Source organism: Oncorhynchus mykiss, chromosome Y (assembly GCF_013265735.2).
Source record: "Oncorhynchus mykiss isolate Arlee chromosome Y, USDA_OmykA_1.1, whole genome shotgun sequence".
Classification (NCBI taxonomy): Eukaryota; Metazoa; Chordata; class Actinopteri; order Salmoniformes; family Salmonidae; genus Oncorhynchus; species Oncorhynchus mykiss.
In genome coordinates this window covers 40433738-40445212 of record NC_048593.1, presented here as the reverse complement: position 1 = coordinate 40445212, position 11475 = coordinate 40433738, and the positions used below count along the sequence as shown (strand labels likewise).

Here is an 11475-nt window from a genome sequence, read left to right as displayed (position 1 = left end):
ACTTGGTTAATTAGAAAATGTATTAACGTTTTCCTTATTTAACGCTTTTCTGACCGTGACTCAACCCCCGAGGTACTCTCTCTGTCCGTTGACACACAGTGTTGCAGGTAGAAATAACAAAACATAGATCACATTTCACAAGGAAAACAGAGAACAATGTATTTTCTATCGATGTAATATCTACATCTGCAACCCTATTCACTGTTCTCTCCATGTAGCCAGAGGAGCACAGTGAGAGATGTCTCAAAATGGCACCCGTAGGGTTCTGGTCAGACGTTGTGGACTATATTGAAAAAGGTGCCATCTTGGACTTATATCCGGACTAACTAACTCTTGTAACAGAACATGTTTTGGTGACAGGGTCTTGTTTGTACTCTATGTAAATAATATAATTTAATTTATTTTAATAGTTCACAATATATTTCTTTATCTACATCTAAAAAACAACATAACAATACGAGTCAGTGTACATTCATATCGAATAAACAGTCGGCATGGATCAACTTCCTGTCACACGACTCGGGGAATGACGACAACTTCCTCTTCACGGTGTCTTCAGGGTACTGTAGTCACAGAGTTTCTAAACTCGCGAGACTTATGGGAGCGTTTGCGAAGCAGATTCGGCGGACCTGACCGAGGTTAAGAGAAGTTGAGAATGATTCCTTTCAGTTGTCAATCTATTTTTAAAAAGGCAAAAACCTAGATTTAAACCTAAACCTAGATTTAAACCTAAACCTAGATTTAAACCTAAACCTAGATTTAAACCTAAACCTAGAGTTAAACCTAAACCTAGATTTAAACCTAAACCTAGAGTTAAACCTAAACCTAGATTTAAACCTAAACCTAGATTTAAACCTAAACCTAGAGTTAAACCTAAACCTAGATTTAAACCTAAACCTAGATTTAAACCTAAACCTAGAGTTAAACCTAAACCTAGAGTTAAACCTAAACCTAGATTTAAACCTAAACCTAGAGTTAAACCTAAACCTAGAGTTAAACCTAAACCTAGAGTTAAACCTAAACCTAGATTTAAACCTAAACCTAGAGTTAAACCTAAACCTAGAGTTAAACCTAAACCTAGATTTAAACCGATGTTCTGAGTAGCTGACCATGTTATTACTACAACCCCGTTAAACGTGTCACACTGACACCTTCTCATTTTCCTCAACAAACAAAAACAAAACAAAAAACAGCTTGATATCGAAGGAGTCGATGACCGTTAGACCCCGATGACGTGTTTCTGTGCATGAGTTTACGCGAGCCAACGTCGTCATGACATCGCCGTGATCGGGGAGGGGGGGGGGGGGGGGGTTCTATTGGAGAAGTTGTTTTTACATATATCTTCACACCTAACCATCTGTGCTGTAGTATTTAACCAGTCATCACAGTAGCTGTCTGGGAAACGCGAGGCGTTCAGTTCAACTCCTCTCCCCAGTGTATTAGAATCAGTTGTATGCGATACCTATACCTCTGTTCAACTAATAAAGTCAATACTGTTGGCCTGCGTGTGGGATTTTATTTAATGTACTCTAGTATATACTCCATAAAACATATACATAAAACTCCAGTTCACACTTCATGCAGCTTTGTCTTACGACAACCTACTGTCATGTAAACAATGACAAGAAACTGTCATGTAACAATGACAAGAAACTCTCATGTAACACTGATGTCACGATGTCAGATGAAAAAGAAAGACATTACTTACTTTCAGAGGAGCAGCGTAGCACACACCATTGAGGCCCACAAACAAAGCTGTGGATAGTTCCCTTGAAGCCAGAGCATGAAGAAAGAACAAATACAAATGCCGAAACCTGGGATCAAACCAGTGACCTTTAGATCTTCAGTCTAACGCTCTCCCAACTGAGCTATTTCGGCAATTCACTAATGCTATTAATGCTCCATATACTCTAAATGAAATCAGAAATGAATAGTGTATGTTATGGGTTCCTCTTATGAGTTCCATTACGGGTTCCATTACGGGTTCCTCTTATGGGTTCCATTATGGGTTCCTCGTATGGGTTCCTCTTATGAGTTCCATTATGGGTTCCTCTTATGGGTTCCATTATGGGTTCCTCTTATGGGTTCCATTATGGGTAAATGTATTTATATAAGTATAAGTCCTATATAAATATAAATGTATGCAAAAAAAACCCCAGAAATACCAGATTTACATAAGTATTCAGACCCTTTGCTATGAGATTCAAAATTGAACTCAGGTGCATCCTGTTTCCATTGATCATCCTTGAGATGTTTCTACAACTTAATTGGAGTCCACCTGTGGTCAATTCAATTGATTGGAGATGATTTGGAAAGGCACACACCTGTCTATATAAGGTCCCACAGTTGCAAGCGCATATCAGTGCAAAAACCAAGTCACAAAGTCAAAGGAATTGTCCATAGAGCTACGAGACAGGACTGTGATGAGGAACAGATCTGGGGAAGAGTACCAAAAAATGTCTGCAGGATTGAAGGTCCCATGAATTGAAGGTCCCTTCCTGAATGGAAGAAGTTTGGAGCCACCAAGACTCTTCCTAGAGCTGGGCGCCCGGCCAAACTGAGCAATCATGGGAGAAGGGCATTGGTCAGGGAGGTGACCAAGAACCCGATGGTCACTCTGACAGCGCTCCAGAGTTCTACTGTGGAGATGGGCGAACTTTCCAGAAGGAGAACCACCTCTGCAGCACTCCACCAATCAGGCCTTTATGGCATTCTGAAGCTGAGCTGCAGCCTTCATTATTGGAGGAGATAAACAATGCTATTCTGTCCTTATTAATAAACAGGTAGGCCCACCTCTTATGTTTTAAATAGGAAGAACATAACAATAATATCGGGGACACCAGGGCTGGTTTTCATAGCTGATTTTGATCAAGTACGACTGGAGTTTATATATAAATGCCTAGAATATTTCAATTTTGGGGAATCTCTTATAAAATGGGTTAAGGTTATGTATAGTAACCCTAGGTGTAAAATAATAAATAATGGCTACATCTCAGAAAGTTTTAAACTCTCTAGAGGAGTAAAACAAGGTTGTCCACTATCGGCATATCTATTTATTATTGCCATCGAAATGTTAGCTGTTAAGATCAAACAATAATATTAAGGGATTAGAAATCCGTGGCTTAAAAACTAAGGTGTCACTGTAAGCTGATGATTCATGTTTTCTTTTAAAACCACAATTAGAATATATCCACAACCTCATAGGAGGATCTATATACTTTAGCTATCCTCTCTGAATTAAAACCAAATTATGATAAGTGTACTACTAATATACTATGTAAAATATATACTATGTATATTACGTATTGGATCACACATTTTACATATTGGATTTTACATTACCGTGTAGTTTACCAACTAAATGGTCTGACGGAGATGTGGACATACTCGGTATACAAATCCCAAAAGAAAGAAATGATCTCACTCCATACCAATTTTATAGAACGTTAGCAACAATAGATAAGATCTTACTACCATAGAAAGGAAAATACCTGTCTAATTGTGGAAAACTCACCCTGATTAACTCTTTAGTTATATCACAGTTTACCTATTTGCTTATGGTTTTGCCTACACCTAGTGACCTGCTTTTTAAATTATATGAACAAAAAATATTCAATTTTATTTGGAACGGCAAGCCAGACAAAATTAAAAGGGCCTATTTATATAACGAATATGGATTCGGAGGGCAGAAATGATTAAATATTAAAGCATAATAATTCATCAGTCGTACAAAAGTTATACTTAAATCCAAACTGGTTCACTAGTAAATTGGTAGGAATGTCTCATCCTATATTCAGGAAGGGCCTTTTCCCCTTTATTCAGATTACACCTGCTCACTTTCGGTTGTTTAAAAAGGAAATCATCTCCAAAATATCGCTATTTTTTAAACAACCCTTTATAAATTGGTTGCAATTTCAGATTAATCCACCTGAAACGACAGAACAAGTAATACAACACATATTGTAGTTAAACTCAAATATACTAATTGATTAAAAAAATGTATTTTTCGAAGAAATGTTTAGAAAATGTATAATTTTAGTGAATGATATCATAGATAGGACTAGTGGAGTTATGTCACACATGCAGCTAACACAGACATATGGAAATGTCTGCTCTACCCAAAATTACAACCAACTAATTGCAGCATTACCACAATAATGGAAGAGGCAAGTAGAAGGGGAAAAAAGTAAGGAACTTGTATGTCGGCCCTGTATTAAAGAACATAAATGGTTAAAGAATAGTGTGATAAATAAAAACATATACCAATTTAATTTAAGGACCAAAAAACTGACAGCTGTGCCATATAAATTGCAAAATAGTTGGGAAAAGATGGTTTATGAATTGATACCCGAAACAACGGCGGATTCAAAACAACAGAATGTTATAATATGGGGGATACAGTCTTCCCAGCTCTGCAGATTTTGCTGTGAGGAGGCAGAGTCATTAGATCATTTATTTTGGTATTGTCCATATGTAGCTCGTTTTTGGTCACAGGTCCAGGAATGGCTGAAGAATTGCAATATTTGCCTAGAGCTAACGCTGCAGATTGCAATACCGGGTGATTCGAAAAGCCATAGTCAATCAATCAAAAATAGAATAATTATTTTAGCAAAAATGTTTATTTTAATTTACAATCTGTAGAAGCTATGAGAATAGAAAGGTTCAGTACTTTTGTGAAGCATCACAGCACAGTTGAAAAATATATGGCAAATAGAAATACAAAATGGATGATGTTGAGAGATAGATGGGAGGGGTTGAATGGAGCTGAAGGGTGGGGCTAATAACAAGATAACCAATGTAAAACATACGGGGTCTGTAAAATGTATATAGGTTCAGAAATGTTGTGAAATAGCACAGCTACAAATATAAATCAAACTGAATGAACATCAGAAATAGAGGAAGGACTAAAAACAAACAAAATCTAACTATTGTAAAATGTGTATAAGATGTATAAACTGAAGGTAGAAGTGTTCATTAGTTTACTCCAATTGGGGGAAGGGTGGCAGGGTTTGCAGGGGAATAATAACGTTTTTTTCATAAAAAAAGTATGTATGTCTATATAGGTATGTGTATGTATATATGTGTATATGTATCTATATAGGTATGTGTATGTATATATGTGTATATGTACGTCTATATAGGTATGTGTATGTATATATGTGTATATGTATGTCTATATAGGTATGTGTATGTATATATGTGTATATGTACGTCTATATAGGTATGTGTATGTATATACAGTGCCTTGCGAAAGTATTCGGCCCCCTTGAACTTTGCAACCTTTTGCCACATTTCAGGCTTCAAACATGAAGATATAAAACTGTATTTTTTTGTGAAGAATCAACAACAAGTGGGACACAATCATGAAGTGGAACAACATTTATTGGATATTTCAAACTTTTTTAACAAATCAAAAACTGAAGAATTTGGCGTGCAAAATTATTCAGCCCCTTTACTTTCAGTGCAGCAAACTCTCTCCAGAAGTTCAGTGAGGATCTCTGAATGATCCAATGTTGACCTAAATGACTAATGATGATAAATACAATCCACATGTGTGTAATCAAGTCTCCGTATAAATGCACCTGCACTGTGATAGTCTCAGAGGTCCGTTAAAAGCGCAGAGAGCATCATGAAGAACAAGGAACACACCAGGCAGGTCCGAGATACTGTTGTGAAGAAGTTTAAAGCCGGATTTGGATACAAAAAGATTTCCCAAGCTTTAAACCTCCCAAGGAGCACTGTGCAAACGATAATATTGAAATGGAAGGAGTATCAGACCACTGCAAATCTACCAAGACCTGGCCGTCCCTCTAAACTTTCAGCTCATTCAAGGAGAAGACTGATCAGAGATGCAGCCAAGAGGCCCATGATCACTCTGGATGAACTGCAGAGATCTACAGCTGAGGTGGGAGACTCTGTCCATAGGACAACAATCAGTCATATATTGCACAAATCTGGCCTTTATGGAAGAGTGGCAAGAAGAAAGCCATTTCTTAAAGATATCCATAAAAAGTGTTGTTTAAAGTTTGCCACGAGCCACCTGGGAGACACACCAAACATGTGGAAGAAGGTGCTCTGGTCAGATGAAACCAAAATTGAACTTTTTGGCAACAATGCAAAACGTTATGTTTGGCGTAAAAGCAACACAGCTGAACACACCATCCCCACTGTCAAACATGGTGGTGGCAGCATCATGGTTTGGGCCTGCTTTTCTTCAGCAGGGACAGGGAAGATGGTTAAAATTGATGGGAAGATGGATGGAGCCAAATACAGGACCATTCTGGAAGAAAACCTGATGGAGTCTGCAAAAGACCTGAGACTGGGACGGAGATTTGTCTTCCAACAAGACAATGATCCAAAACATAAAGCAAAATCTACAATGGAATGGTTCAAAAATAAACATATCCAGGTGTTAGAATGGCCAAGTCAAAGTCCAGACCTGAATCCAATCGAGAATCTGTGGAAAGAACTGAAAACTGCTGTTCACAAATGCTCTCCATCCAACCTCACTGAGCTCGAGCTGTTTTGCAAGGAGGAATGGGAAAAAATGTCAGTCTCTCGATGTGCAAAACTGATAGAGACATACCCCAAGCGACTTACAGCTGTAATCACAGCAAAAGGTGGCGCTACAAAGTATTAACTTAAGGGGGCTGAATAATTTTGCATGCCCAATTTTTCAGTTTTTGATTTGTTAAAAAAGTTTGAAATATCCAATAAATGTCGTTCCACTTCATGATTGTGTCCCACTTGTTGTTGATTCTTCACAAAAAAATACAGTTTTATATCTTTATGTTTGAAGCCTGAAATGTGGCAAAAGGTCGCAAAGTTCAAGGCGGCCAAATACTTTCGCAAGGCACTGTATGTGTATATGTACATCTATATAGGTATGTGTATGTATATATGTGTATATGTATGTCTATATACGTATATGTATGTATATATGTGTATATGTACGTCTATATAGGTATGTGTATGTATATATGTGTATATGTATGTCTATATACGTATATGTATGTATATATGTGTATATGTACGTCTATATAGGTATGTGTATGTATATATGTGTATATGTATGTCTATATACGTATATGTATGTATATATGTGTATATGTACGTCTATATAGGTATGTGTATGTATATATGTGTATATGTATGTCTATATACGTATATGTATGTATATATGTGTATATGTACGTCTATATAGGTATGTGTATGTATATATGTGTATCTATGTCTATATAGGTATGTGTATGTATATATGTGTATCTATGTCTATATAGGTATGTGTATGTATATATGTGTATCTATGTCTATATAGGTATGTGTATGTATATATGTGTATATGTACGTCTATATAGGTATGTGTATGTATATATGTGTATATGTGTATATGTATGCATAAGTGTATGTATATGGATATATTTACCACAAAAATATATGGGGGATTGGAAGTGATGCAGACAATTACATTGATGGAAGCAATATTAAACTGATCCACCCCTTAAAAAAATTATAAAAAGTTAGAACATAATCCCAGAGTGGCAACGTTTACTACCTAAAAAACTGGAATCATCTGGTCACCACCAGTGTTGTGAATACAGTGAGGTCGTTGACACAACAAACAATGGGACGTCTTTTCACACTGAGATTTATTTGTCAAAGGTCCTCCCTCGGTGGCTCTGTGTAAACTATGCGATTATATTGGAGACAGGTTTATATCAGTGAATGGCATCTAATTACTGTATCTCTAAGTGGCAGCCATTTTGTTATTGTATCTCTAAGTGGCAGCCATTTTGTTATTGTATCTCTAAGTGGCAGCCATTTTGTTATTGTATCTCTAAGTGGCAGCCATTTTGTTATTGTATCTCTAAGTGGCAGCCATTTTGTTATTGTATCTCTAAGTGGCAGCCATTTTGTTATTGTATCTCTAAGTGGCAGCCATTTTGTTATTGTATCTCTAAGTGGCAGCCATTTTGTTATTGTATCTCTAAGTGGCAGCCATTTTGTTATTGTATCTCTAAGTGGCAGCCATTTTGTTATTGTATCTCTAAGTGGCAGCCATTTTGTTATTGTATCTCTAAGTGGCAGCCATTTTGTTATTGTATCTCTAAGTGGCAGCCATTTTGTTATTGTATCTCTAAGTAGCAGCATTTTGTTATTGTATCTCTAAGTGGCAGCCATTTTGTTATTGTATCTCTAAGTGGCAGCCATTTTGTTATTGTATCTCTAAGTAGCAGCCATTTTGTTATTGTATCTCTAAGTGGCAGCCATTTTGTTATTGTATCTCTAAGTAGCAGCATTTTGTTATTGTATCTCTAAGTGGCAGCCATTTTGTTATTGTATCTCTAAGTAGCAGCCATTTTGTTATTGTATCTCTAAGTAGCAGCCATTTTGTTATTGTATCTCTAAGTAGCAGCCATTAATGTTATTGTATCTCTAAGTAACAGCCATTTAGCAACCAGGGAAACTATTGTTCTGCCTGACTGGTGCTTTTTATCTGAATTGTTAGGATTATCTTGTGACCAGAAAAAAACGACTTATTTTGCTCAAATAGAGAGATAATTAAATAGTGTTTTCTTTGAAAAGATGGGCCTGGCTGAGAATAGAACATTCAGTTTTCTGCCTCATGGTGGTGCTGTTATCTTGTTGTTTTCTGAATTATCTCATGATGAGAACAAAACTACTTATTTTACTCAACTAGAGACTGAAATAAATGGCGTGCTTTAAAAAGATGTCTCTGACTGAAATGGGCTCTTTCCTCACCTTATTTTCCTCGTGGTTATCCATGGTTGTTGGTTCTTTACCAGGTAACAACAAGTGAAAAGGACTGAAACAATATACTCCTTATTTTACACAACTAGAAATTAATATAAATGGTGTTTCTTTGAAAAAATGTGCCTGGCTGACATGACAAATACAATAAGGGGAAAATATCCACAGACACAGTCTGATTATCTCTTTATTTACAATACTGGTTGCCATGGTTAACACAAACAAAGGACATTGAATGCCACCTGAATTGACTCTGAAAAGTAAAGTGCAGAATCCTACAGTATCACAGAGGTCAAACAGGTGTGTGTGTTAGTCATATTATCCAGTGTACACAGTAAACCTATTGATTATTCTCTACCCACAGTGTATGTGGTATATTGTGGTCTTAGCCCCCCAGTGCATGTGGTGTTCTATGGTCTTAGCCCCCCAGTGTATGTGGTGTTCTATGGTCTTAGCCCCCCAGTGTATGTGGTGTTCTATGGTCTTAGCCCCCCAGTGTATGTGGTGTTCTATGGTCTTAGCCCCCTAGTGTATGTGGTGTTCTATGGTCTTAGCCCCCCAGTGTATGTGGTGTTATATGGTCTTAGCCCCCCAGTGTATGTGGTGTTCTATGGTCTTAGCCCCCCAGTGTATGTGGTGTTCTATGGTCTTAGCCCCCCAGTGTATGTGGTGTTCTATGGTCTTAGCCCCCCAGTGTATGTGGTGTTCTATGGTCTTAGCCCCCCCAGTGTATGTGGTGTTCTATGGTCTTAGCCCCCCAGTGTATGTGGTGTTCTATGGTCTTAGCCCCCCAGTGTATGTGGTGTTCTATGGTCTTAGCCCCCCAGTGTATGTGGTGTTCTATGGTCTTAGCCCCCCAGTGTATGTGGTGTTCTATGGTCTTAGCCCCCCAGTGTATGTGGTGTTCTATGGTCTTAGCCCCCACAGTGTATGTGGTGTTCTATGGTCTTAGCCCCCCAGTGTATGTGGTGTTCTATGGTCTTAGCCCCCCAGTGTATGTGGTATATTGTGGTCTTAGCCCCCCAGTGTATGTGGTATATTGTGGTCTTAGCCCCCCAGTGTATGTGGTGTTCTATGGTCTTAGCCCCCCAGTGTATGTGGTGTTCTATGGTCTTAGCCCCCCAGTGTATGTGGTGTTCTATGGTCTTAGCCCCCCAGTGCATGTGGTGTTCTATGGTCTTAGCCCCTCAGTGCATGTGGTGTTCTATGGTCTTAGCCCCTCAGTGTATGTGGTGTTCTATGGTCTTAGCCCCCACAGTGTATGTGGTGTTCTATGGTCTTAGCCCCCCAGTGTATGTGGTGTTCTATGGTCTTAGCCCCCCAGTGTATGTGGTATATTGTGGTCTTAGCCCCCCAGTGTATGTGGTATATTGTGGTCTTAGCCCCCCAGTGTATGTGGTGTTCTATGGTCTTAGCCCCCCAGTGTATGTGGTGTTCTATGGTCTTAGCCCCCCAGTGTATGTGGTGTTCTATGGTCTTAGCCCCCCAGTGCATGTGGTGTTCTATGGTCTTAGCCCCTCGGTGTATGTGGTGTTCTATGGTCTTAGCCCCCCAGTGCATGTGGTGTTCTATGGTCTTAGCCCCCCAGTGTATGTGGTGTTATATGGTCTTAGCCCCCCAGTGTATGTGGTGTTATATGGTCTTAGCCCCCCAGTGTATGTGGTGTTCTATGGTCTTAGCCCCCCAGTGTATGTGGTGTTATATGGTCTTAGCCCCCCAGTGTATGTGGTGTTCTATGGTCTTAGCCCCCCAGTGTATGTGGTGTTCTATGGTCTTAGCCCCCCAGTGTATGTGGTGTTCTATGGTCTTAGCCCCCCAGTGTATGTGGTGTTCTATGGTCTTAGCCCCCCAGTGTATGTGGTGTTCTATGGTCTTAGCCCCCCAGTGTATGTGGTGTTCTATGGTCTTAGCCCCCCAGTGCATGTGGTGTTCTATGGTCTTAGCCCCCCAGTGTATGTGGTGTTCTATGGTCTTAGCCCCCCAGTGTATGTGGTGTTCTATGGTCTTAGCCCCCCAGTGTATGTGGTGTTCTATGGTCTTAGCCCCCCAGTGTATGTGGTATATTGTGGTCTTAGCCCCCCAGTGTATGTGGTGTTCTATGGTCTTAGCCCCCCAGTGTATGTGGTGTTCTATGGTCTTAGCCCCCCAGTGCATGTGGTGTTATATGGTCTTAGCCCCCCAGTGTATGTGGTGTTCTATGGTCTTAGCCCCCCAGTGTATGTGGTGTTCTATGGTCTTAGCCCCCCAGTGTATGTGGTGTTCTATGGTCTTAGCCCCCCAGTGTATGTGGTGTTCTATGGTCTTAGCCCCCCAGTGTATGTGGTGTTCTATGGTCTTAGCCCCCCAGTGTATGTGGTGTTCTATGGTCTTATCCCCCCAGTGTATGTGGTGTTCTATGGTCTTAGCCCCCCAGTGTATGTGGTGTTCTATGGTCTTAGCCCCCCAGTGTATGTGGTGTTCTATGGTCTTAGCCCCCCAGTGTATGTGGTGTTCTATGGTCTTAGCCCCCCAGTGTATGTGGTGTTCTATGGTCTTAGCCCCCCAGTGTATGTGGTGTTCTATGGTCTTAGCCCCCCAGTGTATGTGGTGTTCTATGGTCTTAGCCCCCCAGTGTATGTGGTGTTCTATGGTCTTAGCCCCCCAGTGTATGTGGTGTTCTATGGTCTTAGCCCCCCAGTGTATGTGGTGTTCTATGGTCTTAGC

At 39.6% G+C, this 11475-nt stretch overlaps 1 protein-coding gene across 1 annotated transcript in view; it reads left to right on the top strand.

Moving 5' to 3' along the window:
- The window catches only part of dclk1a (doublecortin-like kinase 1a), a 228305-nt gene extending 226805 nt beyond the window's left edge, over positions 1–1500 (top strand). The window contains exon 15 of the mRNA XM_036967391.1: positions 1–1500. This exon is cut by the window's left edge and continues 2367 nt beyond it. The gene's annotated coding sequence lies outside the window, so the exon portion shown is untranslated.
- The last annotated feature ends 9975 nt before the right edge of the window (positions 1501–11475 follow it).